The 23,766-nt window shown below is 33.5% G+C and overlaps 1 pseudogene across 1 annotated transcript in view; it reads right to left on the minus strand.

The window, feature by feature from the left end:
- Positions 1–8: 8 nt before the first annotated feature.
- The window catches only part of LOC143247659 (DENN domain-containing protein 1A-like), a 47,637-nt pseudogene continuing 23,879 nt past the window's right edge, over positions 9–23,766 (minus strand). The window contains exons 10-21 of the transcript XR_013026647.1: positions 22,259–22,357; positions 21,208–21,258; positions 19,897–19,942; positions 18,057–18,158; positions 15,809–16,036; positions 11,093–11,230; positions 7,602–7,640; positions 7,149–7,214; positions 4,838–4,927; positions 3,078–3,160; positions 1,430–1,646; positions 9–354 (exon numbers count right to left, since the gene is read on the minus strand). The product of XR_013026647.1 is annotated as a DENN domain-containing protein 1A-like (transcript). The remainder of the gene's footprint in view (positions 355–1,429; positions 1,647–3,077; positions 3,161–4,837; positions 4,928–7,148; positions 7,215–7,601; positions 7,641–11,092; positions 11,231–15,808; positions 16,037–18,056; positions 18,159–19,896; positions 19,943–21,207; positions 21,259–22,258; positions 22,358–23,766) is intronic.

Below are 23,766 nucleotides of genomic sequence, written 5' to 3' on the forward strand. Positions count from 1 at the left end.
TTTATCATTCCTGTACTTGGATAACATTATTTCAGTAGTTCAAGGAGTGTATGAGATATTCATACTTTCTGCACCAGGTTGTTGGACAAGAGTTTTTCATCCATGATGTCCAAGAGTACCTGATAGTTGGCAGCAAGCTCGACAAAAATTACTGAAGAGTTGGCGAGTTTTGTGACTTATTCATGTGTTGTTACTAATTCAATCAGGATCCACTGGTTGTAGTGATGCTAAAGCTGATTTATTCTTACGTTTGAACCTGGGTGGGGGAATAGGTTTGTTGTCATGTGCTAACAGATCATCCTTGCTGGAGAGAAGCTCCAAGGAAAATGTTTCCACACTTTCAAATGACTGGAACTAGAAAAAACACATCATTGAAAAATATATAAGCTTAAATGACACTAAATTAACTTCAAAGTCAAAATTATTGAAGCTGAAGAAAATTGGTTGTTACAGGACAGGAAGTTAAACAAAGATAACTTCAAAACAAGACACCATATTTCCAGGCGTCGAAGACACCCTCCCATTTCCATTAGCTAAATTCTGAAAAAAACACCAAAAACATATGAATAAGTTTGTAGCACTATCACAGAAGTAATGCATTCTTACTTCACGTGTAACTTACTCTTCACGGAAGTAATGCATTCTTACTTCACGTGTAACTTACTCTTCACGGAAGTAATGCATTCTTACTTCACGTGTAACTTACTCTTCACAGAAGTAATGCATTCTTACTTCACGTGTAACTTACTCTTCACAGAAGTAATGCATTCTTACTTCACGTGTAACTTACTCTTCACAGAAGTAATGTATTCTTACTTCAATGAATCTTAATTAACAGAAAAACTGTAAATCATCAAGAAATGTTTTTGTTGCAAATACAACACAAAGAATCAAAATCAGTTTCGTTAAACATAAATTGACTAATAATAACATGATCTACACAACATAAACGATCCATCTCATTCATTTTACAGGTAGATACATTAATCAAAGCTCTCTAACACCGGTTTAACACCAGCATTCCCTATTATGTGTGGGTAATGAAAGTTGAAGTTAAACAGTAGCGAATGGTGTGTAAGTGGACGAGTGCCACCAGGGTTCCAGATGTCTAGAACCAGACTCCTATGAATATTATACAGTAGTAATGGGTGAAGAGAAGACTAGTTGGTCATTCCCAAATGGCTATTCTATATACATACTTAATTTTTATATGTACCTTTTAAATTTATGTACATAAGGTAGGTAATGAAAAATGGATACCAATTTTGTTTACTTAAATTTTTTTATAGGTCAGTTATTCTTTTAAAATTTACCTAAGGTTGTGATGGTTCTCACTAATCTAAACTAAACATAAAACACTGTCGTAATCAGATGTTATTGTATATATACCATTTTATTACATTTTGGAAATTAACCAGAGACATGTTACCTGGTCAACAGAGGTCGAGTCACTGGTTACTGAAGAATCTGCTATGCTGTTCAAGGATCCATGAGCACACTGGGTATAAATTAAATCTTGAAGATCTCCCATGAGATCCATGTTTATTTTCTGAAGACTTGGGAAAGGACTAGGCGTATTGTTGGACACCGAGGTTTTTGTCCCTTTCACGTTTTGTTCTGCATCTAATAGCTTCATTAGCTGTGATCTACCACAAAGTGTATATTTTATAAATCAAAACTGAAACCAATTTAAGAAATGAAAATAAGTTCTTAAAGCTTATAGATATGTAAAAGATTGAAATATATTTAAAACAGTTTTGTACACAGTATCGCCACATACACATACTGTAGAAACTGACAAGAAATAGTCTAAAGTTACAGAAAATAGAATCAGTGTTTTCTTATAGCAAAGCCACACTGGGCCATCTGCTGAGCCCACTGAGGGGAATCAAACCCCTGATTTTGGCGTTGTAAATCCGTAGACTTACTGCTGTACTGGTGGGGGACTACAGAAAATAGAATGACTCAATACATCAAAAGCAAGAACTAACCAATCAAAAATGTACCGAGTTAATGATTTTTTTTATGAGTTTCAACAAACTATTTTGTTAAAGAAACATTCAAGATTCTTCCCTATATAAATTACTATTGACAAATCATCTTTTTATCATCAGAAAACCTATTGATAAATAAACATATTTTCACCAAGGTATCTCATCTGTTTGCATAAAAACAAAGAAACCTACGAGTCTGATGAATTCAGAGTTAAAATGAAAATGTTATGTGGTTATGTTAACAGTGACCTCATTTTACCACAGCAATCATACAAGGAAATGTATTGTTGAAGTAACGGGAATGTATCTTAAAATAACAAAGGCCTAATTTGACTGAAATTAAATAATACATGACCAACGTAAAGCACACAAGCAATAAAACATAAAACCAAAGTGAAAGAAAACAAAACCACAAGGTCAAAGTGCACATACTCCTACCCATTAGAGAGTGACATTCGATACTGTAATGTGTGTTAGATATTAGAGATATCAATCATTTAGTTCACTCTACAGTGCTGATTTAGAATAACAGTTGATGGGAAAGAAAAGTGAAAACTGGGTACATTACAAAACAGTACTGAAAAACACGTGTGCATTTTGGAAGTTCTAGATGTTATGTAAATGGAATATGAAAACTGCAAAAAATAAAAAAATATTGTTAAACTTAATACAAGATCATCTTGTATTCCAGCCTGTTAGGGTACACGTCAGACCGACACTGCCGCTTCTCAGACATATTTTGAGTGCAAATAATTTTGTGATGCCTTTGATTTCAACGAAGTACTTTATTAAAGAAACACTTCAAGATCCTTACTTATAAAAAAAATACTATTCACAAATGATCTTGTTATTGTCCACTGGACCAACCCAGTACAAACTGGAAATTCAGTTAAGGTGCTTTAAAAATAATTTTTATTGCATTATAAGTTTTCAGATTAACAAAAGTAGTATTCTTCTGTTAAAATTACTAGTTAAAAATACAAACACATAATGGGTAAAACCTGTACAATATAATACAAAGTAATTTGATAACATTTTTACAACTTGGCAGATCTGTTACAAGAAAAATGAAGGATGACCAACCTGTTTGAAGGGCAAGTTTCTTTAGCAGTTAGTGGATTAACAGACATAGTACATGAAAATCTGGACTTGGTAGAATATTTTACCTGAAGAAAAAAAATGATGAAAACATTCTTAAAGTCTTCAGGACACATTATCTACACAGCAAAAGTACTGTATGTTGAGTAGTAACCAGGATAATTACTTTACCATGTTTAAAAAACACTGCTGGGAAAATAAAGACAACAACAAATGACGAAACACAATCGTGAAGTTACACTTTTGGACAAAACATGAGCATTTCAAAAACTGAATCAAAAATCTTTAATGAAAAGCTGAGAGGTAAGTCTTAATTAAGCCTAACATTTTTGTATGGCAATCACAAAAAGTGCATTTTCTCAGTTTCAACAAAAATTTTAATATAACATAAATAGGAAAATTGAAATGTAAAAAACCTGCAGTTACAAATCATAAAAAATATAAGGAAACAAGGCTAGAGATACTGTAGACATTATATACTCAAATTACAAATAATTTCTTTGACTTCACCAAATGTAATTCTAAGTAACAGCATGGAGCAAAAATAAGTTTTTTAGTTTGAATAAATAATGTCTTCAGTATCCCCAGTCTTGTTTTCTTACTTTTTATGATCCCTGTTTACAGAGTTTTAAATTCACAATTTTTTACTCATCTTATTTTCTGTTTTATTTTTTTTTAAGCTCAACTAAGGGTAAAGGATTACGTAATACAGTAGTTAACTTTATACACTGTCATGATAATAACCACAGTTAGTAGATAGGTGATGCAGTTCATGATGATTTACTGTAGCTGTTAACTACTTGATCACATTAATTTTAAATATAAAATGTTAAGCTACAGCTGGAGATGTTGCCATGGTGTTTTGTTTGAGAATGCAGTGAGAATTGCATTATACTCTACATGTATAATGCATAAAAACGAGCAAGTATATATCTAGACTGATACGTACATATCATTGAGTATCTACATGTTACAGTCATCTAATGTTTGTCCGTTATTGGCTAGTAATTCCCATTTCGTCCAAAATTTGAGCTTTTTAAAGGTAAACCAGATGTTTACATGACAGCTAACTCCAGAGGGTAATAACAACGCTGTTTACACTTGAGTTACGATGTTTTTATTAACTTATGTAAAACACAGAATAAACAAATCCAATTTTCAATATCCTTACAACTTTCTCAGTACATTATTTAACATTCTACAAAAGTTTTGGGTGTAACATATCCAAAAGTTTGATAAATCCTCTCAATTGTTACACAGTTTTAGTTTGAAGATATTTTTTTTATAGTAATAGTGAGTGTAGAAGGCCAAAACTGTTATAGAGAAATGAGATATTGTGTTTGATTCTAATTTCCTGCTATGATCAGGTAAGTCCTGAGAAGAAATGTGCTTATTGGCAAGACAGCACACGTGCTTATCTAACAAGAAGACCTAGAACTGAATCCATACTCTTGAAATCTGGTTCAGAGTCTCTGAGTGCTAACTGAGGTGACTGTGATTTATAAATGGGTAATATTATTAGTTTCTCAGATATTAGTATTCATTAAACCTTTTTATTAAGTAAAATTTCATTAAATACTGCTTACCCACTCTGGAAACAGTCATTACCAGTTCTGTGCACCTAATATTTTTTGCCACTGCACATACATGCTTAGTTAACTGTTTATCAGAACCCTAATACATAATATTTTTCGTGTTATGATTAATATAATTCGTGCAAACAAACACAGTTTAACACTTCTTACCTTACTAGAGTGACGATTTCGACAAAATACTGGGCTTGATGGGGCACTTCTTGATTGGGTCTTATCTTGGCTTTTTACAGTTGTGCTGTCCTACAAGTTGTTTCCAAAATTACTCTCAGTAATTATACTATACACAGATGTTAAGTCACACTAAATAAAAAGTTTGACTGGTATGTATAGATAGTGTATCAACTAAAGATAACTTACAGAAAAGGTACAAGAGGATTTGACAACCAAAATGTAACACCATATTTGATTAACATAAAGATACATGTTGGTATGAATTCACAAAATAAAGTCAGGTTGATAATTAATTATTTCATACACTGATTGTGGGGAATTATTAGTAACTAAGTGTTATATGTTAGAATACCAAATAGCTTAGAATTATTAGTAGCTAAGTGTTATATGTTAGAATACCAAATAGCTTAGAATTATTAGTAACTAAGTGTTATATGTTAGAATACCAAATAGCTTAGAATTATTAGTAGCTAAGTGTTACATGTTAGAATACCAAATAGCTTAGAATTATTAGTAGCTAAGTGTTACATGTTAGAATACCAAATAGCTTAGACTTATTACTAGCAAAGTGTTATATGTTAAATAGCTTATAGTTCAGGAAAACGCTGGCAACGTATACATCAAGACAAATACCTTACTGATAACTGAACAAATAATTTTGTTCTCAAAGAATCGATAGAATACTGTTTGTTTGAAGTTAAGCACAAAGCTGCACCATGGGCTACCTGTGCTATGCCCTTCATGGGTATTAACCCCAGTTTTCAGCATTGTAAGTCTGTAGACGTACTGCTGGGCAAGAGAGTGGCTGAACATAATAAGTCTACATGATTGAAAACAAGTGAATAATAAGTTTTCTAAGACTAGTTTTAATACACTTTCATGTTTTATTGATATTACAAGTAATTTACTCAGATTAACAGCCTGCGGTTTTATTTTAAATAACAAATTATGTGCTGTCCAGAAGGATTCAGAGATAAGAAGAGCACTGTGAAACTTGTCATAATTTAACTAAAGGTAATATAACTTAAAAATATGTTACAAAGTTGATACAATGAAATAGAAAAGTTGAGGTTAAGATATTTAACCTAGAATCACAGACTTATAAAATTAACATTCTACCACTGGAACAGGTCTTCACCTCATCAATCAAATTACTGAACAAGGACATTCCAAGAACCAATGAGTCAATATGGTCACCTCATCTATTACTTTCCTAAACAAGGACATCCCTGGAATCAATGAGTGAATGTGGTCACCTCATCTATCACATTACTAAACAAGGACATCCATGGAATCAATGAGTCAATGTGGTCACCTCATCTATCACATTACTAAGCAGGGGCATTCCTAGAACCAATGAGTCAATGTGGTCACCTCATCTATCACATTACTAAGCAGGGACATTCCTAGAACCAATGAGTCAATGTGGTCACCTCATCTATCACATTACTAAACAAGGACATCCATGGAATCAATGAGTCAATGTGGTCACCTCATCTATTTCATTACTAAACAAGGACATCCCTGGAATCAATGAGTCAATGTGGTCACCTCATCTATTACATTACTGAACAACGACATCCATAGAACCAATGAGACAATATGGTCACTTCATCTATTATATTACTGAACAAGGATATCCCTGGAACCAATGAGATAATGTGGTTATATTACTGAATAAATAAGTAATGATACACGTCAAAACATAAGAAAACTAAAACCTAAAGTACTCGCAAGTTGTAGGCAATCTACACAAGAATAATTGAGCAGTAAAAGACTAGAGGGAAGTCTGCTTGTCAACAGCATCTACTGCCAACTCTTGGTCTACATTTTTATCAAAGAATTGTTGGACTGACCATCACATTATAACACCCTTCCATCTGAACATATTTGGTGTGACAGAGATTTGAACTCATGACCTTCAGATTGTGAATCAAGCACTCTAACCTTAAGGCCATGCTAGGCCCATCAATGTGGAACTGTTAACTATAGGAAAGAGAAAATGCTGGTGACACCCACAACCAATTTTCAGGCCACTCTTTACCAACAAACAGTGGGACTGACCGTCACAGTACAACACTTCCAAAGTTGAAAGGGTAAGTATGTTTGGCACTGGGTTTTGATCCTGTGATTCACAGATTGTAAGTCAAGTGGATGAGCAATCATGCCGTAAACAATATAACACTAATCAACATTTGAAAAGTTTACTAAAAACAGATATTTTACATAACATGTAAATAAGGTCAGAGTAAGTACTTAAGTGTAAAATATAAAGGTAATATTACAATACCTCCTTCTTCTTGTCATTAGCTTGTAATCTGACATCTTTACAGTCTTGCTTGCTTCTATCCTTGAACTAACAATAAATATAATTAATTCTGAATAATTAGACAATTAGTGTAAGAAAAAAGTAAACTCAAAGTTATATCTGTTGTAATTATATATTATTATGGCTGTAAATAAATCCACCTGTAAAATCATGGTGTAAAACACATGAAACAGATTTTGAAACGGTACATAAAACTGGATGAGAATATTTCTAACCATTGGCTTGTCGGACAAGCTGTCCATCTAAGACTCTCAAACAAATCCTTTGACATGTTTAGAAATGTTTATAAGATGTTGGATAAAACATTTGTATAAACATTAAAAATCAATTATTGACCTTTAAACTGTTTACAGTATTGAGACTTGTTCTTTGAGTCCAGTAAAAATCTCATGTTGAAATCTGTTGACAACTTACCTTGCTCTTTATATTTTTCAAGAAAGTACCACCTCCTTTCTGAAAAAGTAAAAACATAGGGTAAGATGATCAGAAGCTATTTAAACACTAATTTATTAAAACCAGCTGTTTGTTACATTTTGTAACATGTACTACAACATGGAACCATGCCAACAAAGATTCGTGCTCATGTTGCTATTGAGGCCACTGTCATATTGTTGTAGTCGATGACAGTGTTGTAACTTACAATGTTATACCACACGGTTATAGTCACTGTATATTACAATGTTTTCCTCACGGTTGTAGTCACTGTATATTACAATGTTATACCTCACGGTTGTAGTCACTGTATATTGCAATGTTATACCACACGGTTGTAGTCACTGACAGTGTTGTATATTACAATGTTATACCACACGGTTGTAGTCACTGACAGTGTTGTATATTACAATGTTATACCACACGGTTGAAGTCACTGACAGTGTTGTATATTGCAATGTTATACCACACGGTTGTAGTCACTGACAGTGTTGTATATTGCAATGTTATACCACACGGTTGTAGTCACTGACAGTGTTGTATATTGTAATGTTATACCACACGGTTGTAGTCACTGACAGTGTTGTATATTGCAATGTTATACCACACGGTTGTAGTCACTGACAGTGTTGTATATTGCAATGTTATACCCTACGGTTGTAGTCACTGACAGTGTTGTATATTGCAATGTTATACCACCACGGTTGTAGTCACTGACAGTGTTGTATATTGCAATGTTATACCACCGCGGTTGTAGTCACTGACAGTGTTGTATATTGCAATGTTATACCACACGGTTGTAGTCACTGACAGTGTTGTATATTGCAATGTTATACCACACGGTTGTAGTCACTGACAGTGTTGTATATTGCAATGTTATACCACACGGTTGTAGTCACTGACAGTGTTGTATATTGCAATGTTATACCACCACGGTTGTAGTCACTGACAGTGTTGTATATTGCAATGTTATACCACACGGTTGTAGTCACTGACAGTGTTGTATATTGCAATGTTATACCACACGGTTGTAGTCACTGACAGTGTTGTATACTGTAATGTTATACCACATGGTTGTAGTCACTGACAGTGTTGTATATTACAATGTTATACCACATGGTTGTATTCCATTACTTTTCAACATAGTCTTAGTTTACTGTACCAATTCCTTGTAATAAAGGACTTTTCCAGAAACTGGAAACTTTCTGGATCAAAAAAACCTTTAAATGTTAGTGTGAAACTCAGCCTATAAGTTTTCCTGTGTACAATCTAAATGGTATTTAATACAATAATTACTCTGAATAATTGTATTTTACATTAAAGGTGTTTTGAAGTGTAGCAGTCATCAGAGTATACAACTGTAGTCATAACTATAATAAAAAACTTAGCAAAGGTTCAAGCACATTGTGCCAGCTGTATATATTGTATACCTTTTACATATAGGTTTAAAATTAAATAGCACAATATCTTTAGAATATTTTACCAAGTACAAATCTAGTTACAGCTATGGGTATAATACCACAAATAAAATAAAATAAAAGTTTTTTTAAGACTTATTTCTGCTAGATCTGAAAGTAGAAACTTACACACAAAGAGAAAAAATAATATTAATAACAAACATCAAAATACTAAACTTACATCCCTAACTGTCCCCTGAAAACAAAAAATTACCCTATGGAAAACTTAGTAATAAGGCACAAAATGTAAATCAAAATAAACTAACATAGATTGAACACTGTGTAAATAATGGATGACCTCACCAGATAATAAGCTGATGGACTGTCTTTAAATGGCAAACATTTCACTATTTCGTGCAAGGTGGTCAAGTTTATGTCAATAATTCTAATATATTTTTGCAGTTTGGAAATGCATTTCTCCGTTTAAGAATTTTTGTTAATAACAAATGAAACTAAAAATATATTTTTAAAGAGTTTACATTGAAGATGGAATTAAAAAAGTTCTCGAATTATCTTCAACAACTGATCCGTGTGGTTTTCATCACCCTAATGATACGGTTCTAATAACAGGCATGTGATGCACAGTTAAAACCCCAATATTGGTCAGTGTTTCCAAGTTAGCTCATTTCCCACTTTGCAAGTCACATTTTCTGAAGATAATTTTCCTAAAAACGAAGATAAACAGAACAGTATAGTTTCTTGTCGAGATAAACAGAACAGTATAGTTTCTTGTCGAGATAAACAGAACAGTATAGTTTCTTGTCGAGATAAACAGAACAGTATAGTTTCTTGTCGAGATAAACAGAACAGTATAGTTTCTCGTTGAGATAAACAGAACAGTATAGTTTCTCGTTGAGATAAACAGAACAGTATAGTTTCTCGTTGAGATAAACAGAACAGTATAGTTTCTCGTTGAGATAAACAGAACAGTGTAGTTTCTTGTCGAGATAAACAGAACAGTATAGTTTCTTGTCGAGATAAACAGAACAGTATAGTTTCTCGTTGAGATAAACAGAACAGTGTAGTTTCTTGTCGAGATAAACAGAACAGTATAGTTTCTTGTCGAGATAAACAGAACAGTATAGTTTCTTGTCGAGATAAACAGAACAGTGTAGTTTCTTGTCGAGATAAACAGAACAGTATAGTTTCTTGTCGAGATAAACAGAACAGTATAGTTTCTTGTCGAGATAAACAGAACAGTATAGTTTCTTGTCGAGATAAACAGAACAGTATAGTTTCTTGTCGAGATAAACAGAACAGTATAGTTTCTTGTCGAGATAAACAGAACAGTATAGTTTCTTGTCGAGATAAACAGAACAGTATAGTTTCTTGTCGAGATAAACAGAACAGTATAGTTTCTTGTTGATAAAAGTTAAAGATCATATCTGACCATTCTTTAAAAACTTTACCAGAACCTTTGAATAAAAACTTGACTTTCCAGTAGTCCTGATACTGAAAACATTCTTTTAAAAAATTGCACGATTTCCAGGATTTTCACAACTTGTGCAAGCTCTGTACTTCATACACTGCAAGACCAAGTCCTTGTAAAGGAAAGTGCATGTACCATTTCAGTACTTTTTCTTCTATTTTTTACAATTTTAAAATATTTCATACACCTTAATGGGTTTGCATATCATTTAATAAAACACCACACTATCCAGTTTTCCTGTAGTAACCTTATACGAAACACCAACAGTTTTTCTTGCAAGTTATAAAACGATAAAGCAAGGATTTTTTTTTAAAAATAAGAATGTTGAAGTGAACAAAATATTAAGAATTTTTATGAAAAGTACAAAGTGACATATAATAAATAACATATTTTTGTGCTAATTTCACTAGTAACAATTATTCATAAAACTAGACATACTTTTAGTGGACCACAGAACTAGAAATGTTCATACTGGACTACAAAACTAAACACACTTGAGGGGTAAAAGAATTTCTTCGATGACATGAACTCAAAAATAATATCTCAAAGAGCTAAGCAGCAAATATATTCACACATCATCAGCTAACCTTCATAGCATGTAACCACTCCTTATACTGGGTTGCTAGGCAACTGCTGCTCCTGTCCTCGTAACTATTAACTTCAAATTCAAACTCATCACGAAATCCTTTCCCGCTGTTTAGCAACTCAAGTCATCCTTCAATAAACTAGTCATTCAAACAAAGGAAAAATATTGAAATGTTAGCTGTGATGTACCCAATAACATTGCAAGTTTTTAATTACCGACTACAAGCTTGAAAAATATCGTACCTGTACAGTACCTCTCATCCTACAGGGAGATATTCCTTAAACAATTGATACTAAATAATTAGAGTTAGGTATATTATATTAAAGTAATTTGTAGTATTCAACTCAGTAAAGTTATACACTAACCACAGATGGGATAAAATCATGATAAAACTGCATGTATCAGAAGTACATTTTGACATTGTTTGGCTTTTCATTGTATATTTTGACATTGTCTGACCTTTTATTGGTAGTATAATACCATTGGAAAGAGTATGTGTCAAACCCTTTGAATGCAAAATATTCATGTGATCACACAATAAATAATAGGGATTTAGATTTTTCAAGATGGGAATATATCTTGTACTTAATGGCAATCAAAAGCAAAGTAATATGGATGAACATGGGGTACTGTGACTATTTGGAGAGAGACCTGCAGTAAGTCATACGACAGCAGCAGTAGTAACCAAAATGCAGTATCTTATAGCAGGTGAGAACCCTTGGACTTAAAGTCGCTTGCAAAAACCATCAGTGTGTCCCAAGCAACATTATGACACATAACACTACGTAACAAAATTTTTACTTTTTCTTGTTCCTGGGCAGAAAGTGTTATTTCCCAATCGTTTATGCCTAAAAGTAAATGGAAAAGACCTATTTTTCTCTTCAAACTTTGCTTTTGTGACCTGGGTAATGAAATTTTCAAATTTACCCATTTTCCAGAACATTTCAGGTAGATTCAGTGCTGAGTAGCTGATAGAAAATTTTCTCCAAACTTACAAGAATTTTCAAGAACTTTCTAGAATGTTGTAGAACTTACAATAATTTTCAAGTGCAAGTCACAAGTCAGAGGAAGCATCACCGACATTTTTCAAGCTTCTTTACTCGTCAAGATGGGCTCTGCTTCTGCCACAATGTATCCGGTCTGTGCGAGGCAACTAGAATTGTCTGTAACCCGAATGAGTGGCACCTCTTCATTGATAGCTCATCCAGAAGCCTCAAAGCTGTGCTGCTCCATAACGGGAATAAGTATCCGTCTCTTCCCCTGGCTCATTTGGTGCACCTCAAAGAGGAATACAACAGCATCAAGACCTTGCTACAAGTCTTGAAGTATGATGAGTATGGCTGGGAGGTTATCGGAGACTTCAAAATGGTGGGATTCCTGATGGGTCTTTAAGTAGGCTTTACCAAGTTTCCCAGTTATCTTTGCCTTTGGGACAGCAGGGACACCACAGTGCACTACAACAAAAAGCACTGGCTACAACGGACCAAGTTCTCTGTGGGGAGGCACAATATCAATATTAAGCCACTAATGGATCTCCAGAATGTATTGTTTCCACTAGTGCACATAAAATTGGGTCTTATGAAACAATTTGTCATAGCTCTTGATAAGGAGTCTGCAGCCTTCAAGTACCTTTGAGACTTCTTCCCCAAGCTATCTGAGGCAAAGGCCAAAGCTGGTGTCTTCGTTGGACCACAAATAAAGAATATCCTGGAGTGCATAGAATTCCCCAAGTAGCACAGTAGGTAGGGAAAAAAACTTTGGGGCAGCTTTGTCACAGTGATTTGGAGTTTCTTGGGCAATTACAAGGCCAAAAATTATGTGGAACTGGTTGAGGTTCTGGTGAAGAACTTAGCAAAATGGGCTGCAGGATGTCCCTGAAAGTCCATATCCTTGATGCCAATCATGATAAATTTAAGGAGAACATGGAAACATACTCAGAGGAGCAAGGCGAGCACTTCCACCAAGATATATTGGACTTTGAATGCCACTACCAAGGAGCATATAACATAAACACAATGGGAGACTATATTTGGGGGCTGATATGTGAAAGTCATTTACATTGCAGTCACAAATCTCGAAAAACTACTCACTTCTAAACATTTTTGTATAACTTTAGTATAAATACATGTAAATCTTGATTCATGTGTTGTTTTATTCAAACATTATGTAAATGAAAATGTGCAAATTTGCCTGTTCTTACATAAAAAATAGGTTAATTTCTAAATATCATTATCCATGTCACTAAGGTAAAGTTTGAAGGGAATAATGGCCATTTTCTGTACTTTTACAACATAAGCAATTCAGAAATAACACATACTATCCAGGAACAAAATCTGTGTTACATAGTATAATCATAAAGAATATTGTAAGTCAATTGTTCATAAATTGCTTCCACAGCATATCGATTCAACCACTACATACCACAAACTCATGGAGAATGAAATGGGAATTTATATTATTCCTTATGAAGAAACATTAATCATGTTGAGAGGTGCAGCTCCCAGGGAGTTTTGTATGATCAGAATGTTGAAACAATCTTCTTTGTTCACAAGATGGTACAGTGAACAGTGAAAGCACACAGGAAGAAATGATGTACTTTGAACATGTCAATGTTTTATTGTGAAAACTACACTACACAAGTCTATTGCCAATAAGCATGGTTGTCATATAGGTGTCTGAAAGTGGTTTTAATATAACATACTGAATTCTAATTTCTCTGATAAGTTGGCAGAGTATTTGAACAGGAATCTAGAACAGTTCTTGTGATTTCTCAAAAATGTTTTACCTTTGACTTTTTTATCAATTAAACTTTCATCCTTTTTTGGCTTCAAAATCATTAAGTCAAACTTTGCAAAATTAAAATTCATTGATCCATTATGTCATACTGGATGGTCACCCTGCCATGATGGTGGTGTATGAGTGGGTTTTCATGACCACCGAACCCAAACCTGACACCAAATTTTGTGTTCCCTCTTTCTTCCCCTTGAGATCCTATGGTCACTATGTTTTAAAACGTTTTTATATCCTCAATTACAAACTAATGAGGCCTAACTTGGCACATTAGCTAAAATGTCACTGGAAGATGTCCTAACATGTTTTAAAACGTTTTTATATCCTCAATTACAAACTAATGAGGTCTAACTTGACACAGTAGCTAAAGTGTCACTGGCAGATGTTCTAACAAGTTTTAAAATATTTATATATCCTCATTACAAACTAATGAGGCCTAACTTGGCACATTAGCTAAAGTGTCACTGGCAGATGTCCTAACATGTTTTAAAACGTTTTTATACCCTCATTACAAACTAATGAGGCCTATCTTGGCACATTAGCTAAAGTGTCACTGGCAGATGTCCTAACATGTTTTAAAACGTTTTTATACCCTCATTACAAACTAATGAGGCCTATCTTGGCACATTAGCTAAAGTGTCACTGGCAGATGTCCTAACATGTTTTAAAACGTTTCTATACCCTCAATTACAAACTAATGAGGCCTAACTTGGCACATTAGCTAAAGTGTCACTGGCAGATGTCCTAACATGTTTTAAAACGTTTTTATACCCTCAATTACAAACTAATGAGGCCTAACTTGGCACATTAGCTAAAGAGCACTGGCAGATGTCCTAACATGTTTTAAAAAGGTTTTTATATCCTCAATTACAAACTAATGAGGCCTAACTTGACACAGTAGCTAAAGTGTCACTGGCAGATGTCCTAACATGTTTTAAAACGTTTTTATACCCTCAATTACAAACTAATGAGGCCTAACTTGGCACATTAGCTAAAGTGTCACTGGCAGATGTCCTAACATGTTTCAAAACGTTTTTATATCCTCAATTACAAACTAATGAGGCCTAACTTGGCACATTAGCTAAAGTGTCACTGGCAGATGTTCTAACAGAATTTTTTTCTCTCCTCCCATCCACAGTAACTACAGAAATACTGGAGATAATCAGGAAATTTGAATGGTACTTTATAGTCTCTGTGAATCATGGGGTAACTTTTGAATTCCACAGCAGAATGTGAACATTTTGTGATAGTAAACACAATTCCTTCAAGAAATGTACCTGAAAAAAAAAAGTATAATTTCTTTTCAAATGTTAAGGAAATAAAGTAGCTAATAATAAATAATTCACATGTTAATTATTTACTTCATATAATTCTCCCTTTCCAACTACTCCAATTACTTTTTTTTTTTTTACAGGAGTGAAATGATGGTGCGAGTTTTGAAAATTCCCTTAAAAAATTAAGACCTGAGATGTTGAAATTTCAAATTTTCTTTTGTTCTATGTTTTATTAACATTTGTTTTGGTTAGAAAATCTAAAAGAAAAAAATCCAACCTTCCAGCTCTGTGTTCCAGATATAATAACTTTTATGATTATTTATTTTTATCACTGCACAGCAAGAGTTGGTCAGTATAATATCCTCAACATGATTGGGTTAAAGGTTTACTTAAAAACCTTAACTAAATATCCCATAAATGAAACGTTTTCTAACTCTTTCATAAAAATTATTTTCTTTATATTTCTGATTTTTCCACTATCAAGACTCTTAGTTTTATATACATTTTGATATTAATTGACTTCACATCTTGTAACGACAAACCTAAAACTAACTTGTTACGTACAATAGACACTCTGTTAATGATAATGCACTGTGATTGGTAAGTGAACAATAAATAAGCAACATTTGTTTGCACAATTTAGGAAACAATACCTGTTGGAATAACTGACGGTTCAGTATTTTTTTTAGTAACGTCTGCATGGAAGAAGTTCTCGACTGAATAAATTTTTTTGGATCAAAGCTAATTTTCTCTCCTTGTTTTAACTTCAGAGCATCTCTATAACCTCCAATTAACTGAACCATAGCACGTAAAAAAGCACGAGCAACACCATCTCCTAACATCGCATTCGGATTTTCTAACTTCTTCTTCAACTTGGTGACCTTTAGTAAAGAGCATGGTAGATGACAACCATTTCACGCTCGTGAGTGTACGACAAGTTACATTGTCATTTTGTTAACTGAATGTTAAGAATATTTTGTAAATAAGCTACAAAAAAAATCAACCTCAAAAATTCTAATGAAGAAACAATATATCAATATTTCCGAGTGGTTTTTACCATGCAGTCACTAAACTTACAACACAAGTTTCTTTTTTTTTTTACAGACGTAAAACAAAGTAACAAGAACATAAAAAAATATTTTCACAGTCAATTGAAATATCAAAAGACATGGAACATCAAAAAAAAACCTAATAGAAAAAACTATCAGAAGTCTTGACACAGGCAAAACCAGTTTCTACGTGATCGTAAACCCAGACTGGTTTCTCTGATATCAATAAGACCTCTGTCAGTTTGCCCTTTAATACTAACACGATATTTTGTTGTTTTATGATTCTCAAATTTCATGGAATTCATCAAGAAAATTACATTTTTCAAATACTCATCACTTTCAATAAGACATTATCATAGTTAGACAGGTGTTCAAATCTTGTAAAAATGTTCCAATATCAACATGTTGCACGTTAAATGTAAGTTTTCTCCACTACTGTTTCCTTATCTAAAAATGTTCCAATGTCAAAATGAAGCATGTTAAATGTATGTTTTCCCCACTACTGTGTAAAAATGTTCCAATATCAACATGATGCACGTTAAATGCAAGTTTTCCCCACTACTGTGTAAAAATGTTCCAATGTCAACATGAAGCATGTTAAATGTATGTTTTCCCCACTACTGTGTAAAAATGTTCCAATGTCAACATGAAGCATGTTAAATGTATGTTTTCCCCACTACTGTGTAAAAATGTTCCAATGTCAACATGAAGCATGTTAAATGTATGTTTTCCCCACTACTGTGTAAAAATGTTCCAATGTCAACATGAAGCATGTTAAATGTATGTTTTCCCCACTACTGTGTAAAAATGTTCCAATGTCAACATGATGCACGTTAAATGTAAGTTTTCTCCACTACTGTTTCCTTATCTAAAAATGTTCCAATGTCAACATGAAGCATGTTAAATGTATGTTTTCCCCACTACTGTTTCCTTACCTACAAATGTTTCAACTTCAACCTTCGGTTTCAACTTTTATATTTCAGTAACAATACAGATTTAAATATTTCTTTAAAACTGACTGTACAGTATTTAAGGATTAATACCATTATTTAATACTAATTTTAAAATAAAAAAACCAGCTGAGACCCATAAAACATTTGCTTTCATATTAGTACAGGATTTATAGAATAATACAAAATAATTCTAACTACAGAAATCATTATTTGCAGGTCCACTTGTCTTAGGTCTAACATGAGTTAAGCTTTACTGTTTGTTTCTTTTTGAATTTCGAGCAAAGCCACACGAGGGCAAATGGCACTAGCCGTCCCTAATTTAGCAGTGTAAGACTAGAGGAAAGGCAGCTAGTCACCACCACCCACTGCCAACTCTTGGGCTACTCTTTTATCAACAAATAGTTGGATTTACCATGTCACATTATAACACCCTCATGGCTGAAAGGGCTAGCATGTTTGGAGCGACAGGGGTTCAAACTCGTGACCCTCGAATTGCGACTCGAACGCCTTAACCCACCTGGCCATGACAGGCCTAAGCCTTTATTAACTACAACCATATCTGATAACGAGATAAATTAATAGTAAGTTGTGTACATTTTTTGCTTTACTTTAGGGCTAAATTTTACCATACTTAATGCTATCATTAAATAAAAACTTAAAATGTTACTCTATGACCTAGTGTTAGACCTTTTGAAAAACTTTGACAAGCTTTTAATACGCTGTTGTACGAAGTGTCTACTAAAGTGTATTTACACTTGTGTCACTTGTATCCATTGAAATGAAGTGCACAAACATGCTCATTTAGATATGCACATATATTCAGGACAGACAAAACCCTAGTGTTATTACAATTTATTTTTACAAACTATTATGAAGTTCTGACTTGTTTTTAAACTTACTACTTCACTAGGCAATGTTTGTAGGTCATCAAAAGGTGTGATGATATTATTAGTATCGGCATCCCAGAACACTACTTCCTCCAGGTCAGAAGGATCAACCTGCTGTAAGGTCAATAAGTTTACAACTTTTGTTACTTAAAATAAAACAGGAAATCAGAGGTTCAAATAATTTAAAGATTTATGTATATTTACACTTGCAGTGGTGTTAACCTTGAAAGTATCAAGTTATTAGACTGAAATTTCAGTTCAAATAAAAACACTAACACAATAGTTTCCAAACAAGACACAAATCTCGAGCACTTTAAAATTGTTGACTATTCAAAAGCTCTCGAGTGTTGGGTCTCGTTTGGAAGATATTACAAGTTTTGTAGGTGATGCTGTGTGCCAACTACTTAACCTGAACAATAACACCATAATATTAACATGTTAATCATTTGTACAACAAGGGAATTCATTAGTTACAAAACCAAATATATTTGATATCTCGTAAGAACCACATCATGTGGTGAAACACTTGTGTTAAATGTTTGCACTTGTTGAAATAAAAAAAAGCACTGCAGACAGTGCTTCGGATTATTTTATAACATCAACAAATAATTACAACAAGACAAACATATATTTTCAATTCTGGCAACAGAAGTTTGTTTGTTTTGAATTTCGCACAAAGCTACTCGAAGGCTTACTGCGCTAGCCGTCCCTAATTAAGCAGTGTATGACTAGAGGGAAGGCAGTTAGTCATCACCACCAACTGCCAACTCTTGGGCTACTCTTTTACCAACGAATTGTGGGATTGACTGTAACATTATAAAGCTCTCACAGATGAAAGGGCAAGCATGTTTGGTGTGACAGGAATTCAAACCCGTAATTTTTGGATTACAAGTCGTGTGTCTTAACCACCTGGCCATGCCAGGGTAGTAAATACTAATTACTTAGAAATATTATTGCACTGTTTCAATAGTTTCATAATTACCATCCATATTTTTTTAAGAACAATTTTAAATTTGAAAACGCTACATGATTTGGTTTGTGTTTAATTTTTCACAAAGCTACATGAGGGCTATCTGTACTAACCGTCCCTAATTTAGCAGTGTAAGACTAGAAGGAAGGCAGCTAGTCATCACCACCTACAGCCAACTCTTGGGCTACTCTTTTATCAATGAATAGTATGATTGACCGTCACATTATAATGCCCCCACACGATTGAAAGAGAGAACATGTTTGGCACGATGGGATTGCGAGCCCACGACCCTTAGGTTACGAGTCGAGTGCTCCCTAACCGCCTGGCCAAGTTTATCGTTTGTTTTTGAATTTCGCGCAAAGCTACACGAGGTCTATCTGCACTAGCCGTCCCTAATTTAGCAGTGTGGGACTAGAGGGAAGGCAGCTAGTCATCACTACCCACCGCCAACTCTTGGGCTACTCTTTTATCAACGAATAGTGGGAGTGACCATAACTTATAACACCGCCACTGCTGAAAGTCGCACGCCTTAACACGCTTGGCCATGCTGGAACCCTGGCAACAAAAACACAATTTATCTCGCTTTTTATTAACTTATGTTCAACTTCCCAGATGTTTTTAAACAGTAGTGAAGCAAATAATTTCTTGTTTGTTTTTTAAAACGAGTTAAATTATTCTTAGTTCACGTACTTTGTCTTTCTATAAAAGTCAACTGTTGTAACGGTTACAACAGTTTGTCCAAACTCTAATACCTGCAAAGGGCATTGGACAATAGATAAAAAAAAAGTGTGGTAATGTGAACAGTATCACTGGAGATCTAAGAAAGTGTTATTTGTTATAGAACAATAATTAAAAGGATACTATATAAGTAGGCTTACTTACAGAGATTGTTACAGATGGAACACCAATCAAAAAAGGCATTGGAGCACTGCAATATAAACAAAACCATATGATTATTTGGGCTACAAAATGAAAACTGTTTTAATTTCATCGTGATACAAGTCAATACACTTTAATAAACTATCACTAGTTTTCTTACGTGAAAAACAAAACAAAGAACAGTAAATGAATAGATACTGGGCATGGAATCTCAGGGTTTTGAAGATTGTATTCAGTGAAAGATAGCATATATACAAACACTCATGGTTTTGTTTGTTTATTTAGAGTCAAGCACAAAGTTACACAATGGGCTGTATGCATTAAGCCAATCATGGCTACTAAAACCTGGATTCTAGCATACAAGTTGACATGATTATTGCTATGCCATTTGGGGGAGAGAACACCTGTGGTATTGTATATTGAACATACAAAGAAATTAACATGGTTTAAGTTTTATTTGTTAATAAACATTAGACTATCTATGATCTACCTACTATAGGTATCAAAACCTAAATTTTAGGCCTATAAACCCTCAGACATAATGCTCAGCAACTGGAGGTTAGGGGTTTAAAGAAGAGGTTGAATGTTCAGTTTTCCCTCAAAGTTTCAAGCTCAATATTTATTGTTTGGAAAGATTAAATGTTTGCTTCATACAACTTTCATGTCTGTGTTATATAAATATCAGTTCTTATTAACTACGTGTTCTCCACTAAAACTCTGGATTCCTTTAAGAATGAAAATATGGTTTAAAGAAGTTAAATGAAAGATGGATTAGGTTTAACAGTTCAATCTGAAGTCAGTTTAACAACCTTCATGGAGCTCGTCCTTATGGAACTTGTGTGAAAGCCACATGACTTTACATGGTTTCTGTCTGTTACTTATGTTTTATTACATTTTGTTTTTTTATAGCTAACTTGTCAAGAAATAGTAAATAAAATTATATTTCATATTGTAAAATGTATTTAACTTTCCATGCATGAAGGTCGTTACAAATTTCATGAACAATTTCATATCTTACAAAAACTAATATATATTGTATTCCAAAGAGAGTTGGTATGGGTATTAAAACTTTAATTAAAACAAAGTACCAAACAACACTTCGACCAGTCAGTTCCAAACCATATTAACCTGAAGATGACCCAAGTGGGTCACTGTTCTCCACTTTATTTCAATTAAAGTTTTAATACCCACACCAGCCGTCTTTAGAATACATTTTTACTTCAAGTAGGTTTTTTTTGTCATCATGAATGTTATTCATTGTTCTCATATTTTGTACATCTTAAAATACTATTTACACACATTCAAACGACTCACCTTAAATAATCAAGGAGACTTCCAGGCAGTACTGGAATAAATATATGTTGCCTGAAACATAAACCAAAAATACTAACTTTTTGTTTCTTCTGAAAACAGAGGCATTGGTGACCTGTGTTGAGCAAGGAAGTTGCATTTTTGAAGATATATAGTTACGTAGGACAGTTATAAGTAATATTAATATGTATGTGTGGAAATATTTTATTTCATAAAACATAACTATGCTCAAATTTAATGACAATGTTAGCTCACCATTTTGCACCAGCTATTGCACATACATGTGTGTGCTTCTGTACACCCATACACCTAAAACTATGCAACACCAACAAAATAATAAATGGTAAAAGTTTTTTTAATAATTTATTTAATCACTGGTACTGAAACACTTTTAGTTACAGCGACTTCATTTAGTTTTAACATTAGAGGGTGTACAGCTATGGTGACTCAACCTTTCTCCCTAAGCTCCTGTAAACCACTGAAATTCTAGTACAAAGTAAAACCATTATAGTTTACCTACAAATAGTCTACCTGTTTTTGTTTGCGCAAAATCCCGTGAACTGGCAAAGTAGTTGAAACAGACCAATGGTTTAGAAACACTATAACTGCCTCAATTACCTCATACGGATCTAAATACATAAACTATTATAACTATTAAAATACTATGTGAATAGTTTTATAAAATACTTTAATATGAGGCTTCAAATATTTACTTCATTTTTTTTTAATACTGACTCCATTAAAACTAGTTTTACAGCACATTTAGTTTTCACTGTTTTAAGACCACTTCAGTTTCGGGGAGAAAACGGTTTTTCACAGCTTTATCTTGGTAAGCGAGATTAACAAATACATTAGTAACCCAAAGCTTTTCACAAACACACATACCAATGAATGTATTCACTTAATTTATTTATGAAAGTGTAGGAACTTTCCACAAACACTTTGTGTGACCTGTATTGGTAATAAAACTAGCACAATGTAAGGGAGAACACTCCCACAGTAAGCTGTAAAAGTAAGTTGTACTGGTAAGGCAGTAGGAAGACAGAGAACTCACCACTGCATAGGATATAAAAGTGCATTAACTGCCTGAACACATGCTGTCAAGCGATTTAATCTGTTAGAAGTCACCATTATTCTTCTTTCATGCAATGCACTAAAAACAAAGAAAATAAAACCGAAGTTAATATATACTCCATCGATACTAATGTTCGAAACAAAATGTTAAACTACAGAGAAAATGTCATTTTTAATAATGAATCTTGAAACATCAGCATCAGAAAAAGAAAACTACTCATAATGAAATAAATATAACTGTAATACAAAACATTGGAATGATACATTTTTAATTTTTAAAAAATATAAAATGATACAGCTTTGAAGTATATACACACACACATTATATTTGATACACAAAATACAACTGTTTAAATTATTTTCTATTTGTCTTAAAATAGTTTGCAAATCATTCTTCTTGCAGCATAAATACAAATCACTTCATTGTATTATAAAATCACTAGTACTCAGTGCTACAGATAAGACACAAATCAACCTAAATAAGCACCTGCTTACATGAAACGTGCATTAGATATACGAATTGTGCACATCAAATATGCACAGTATTTGCTTTTACGTATATCATTCACGAACACACGCATATTTGCCACTTTAAAAAAAAAAAACTAGCACAATGTATGAGAGATCACTCCTACAGTAAACTCAAAAAGCAACCTGTAGTGGTAATAAAACAAGCACAATGTATGAGAGATCACTCCTACAGTAAACTCAATAAGCAACCTGTATTGGTAATAAAACAAGTACAATGTATGAGAGAACACTCCTACAGTAAACTCAATAAGCAACCTGTACTGGTAATAAAACAAGCACAATGTATGAGAGATCACTCCTACAGTAAACTCAATAAGCAACCTGTACTGGTAATAACACAAGTACAATGTATGAGAGATCACTCCTACAGTAAACTCAATAAGTAACCTGTATTGGCAATAACACAAGTACAATGTATGAGAGATCACTCCTACAGTAAACTCAATAAGCAACCTGTACTGGTAATAAAACAAGTACAATGTATGAGAGATCACTCCTACAGTAAACTCAATAAGCAACCTGTACTGGTAATAACACAAGTACAATGTATGAGAGATCACTCCTACAGTAAACTCAATAAGCAACCTGTACTGGTAATAAAACAAGTACAATGTATGAGAGATCACTCCTACAGTAAACTCAATAAGTAACCTGTATTGGTAATAACACAAGTACAATGTATGAGAGATCACTCCTACAGTAAACTCAATAAGCAACCTGTACTGGTAATAAAACAAGTACAATGTATGAGAGATCACTCCTACAGTAAACTCAATAAGCAACCTGTACTGATAATAAAACAAGTACAATGTATGAGAGATCACTCCCACAGTAAACTCAATAAGCAACCTGTACTGGTAATAACACAAGTACAATGTATGAGAGATCACTCCTACAGTAAACTCAATAAGCAACCTGTACTGGTAATAACACAAGTACAATGTATGAGAGATCACT

Source organism: Tachypleus tridentatus, chromosome 3 (assembly GCF_004210375.1).
Source record: "Tachypleus tridentatus isolate NWPU-2018 chromosome 3, ASM421037v1, whole genome shotgun sequence".
In the NCBI taxonomy this organism is placed as follows: domain Eukaryota; kingdom Metazoa; phylum Arthropoda; class Merostomata; order Xiphosura; family Limulidae; genus Tachypleus; species Tachypleus tridentatus.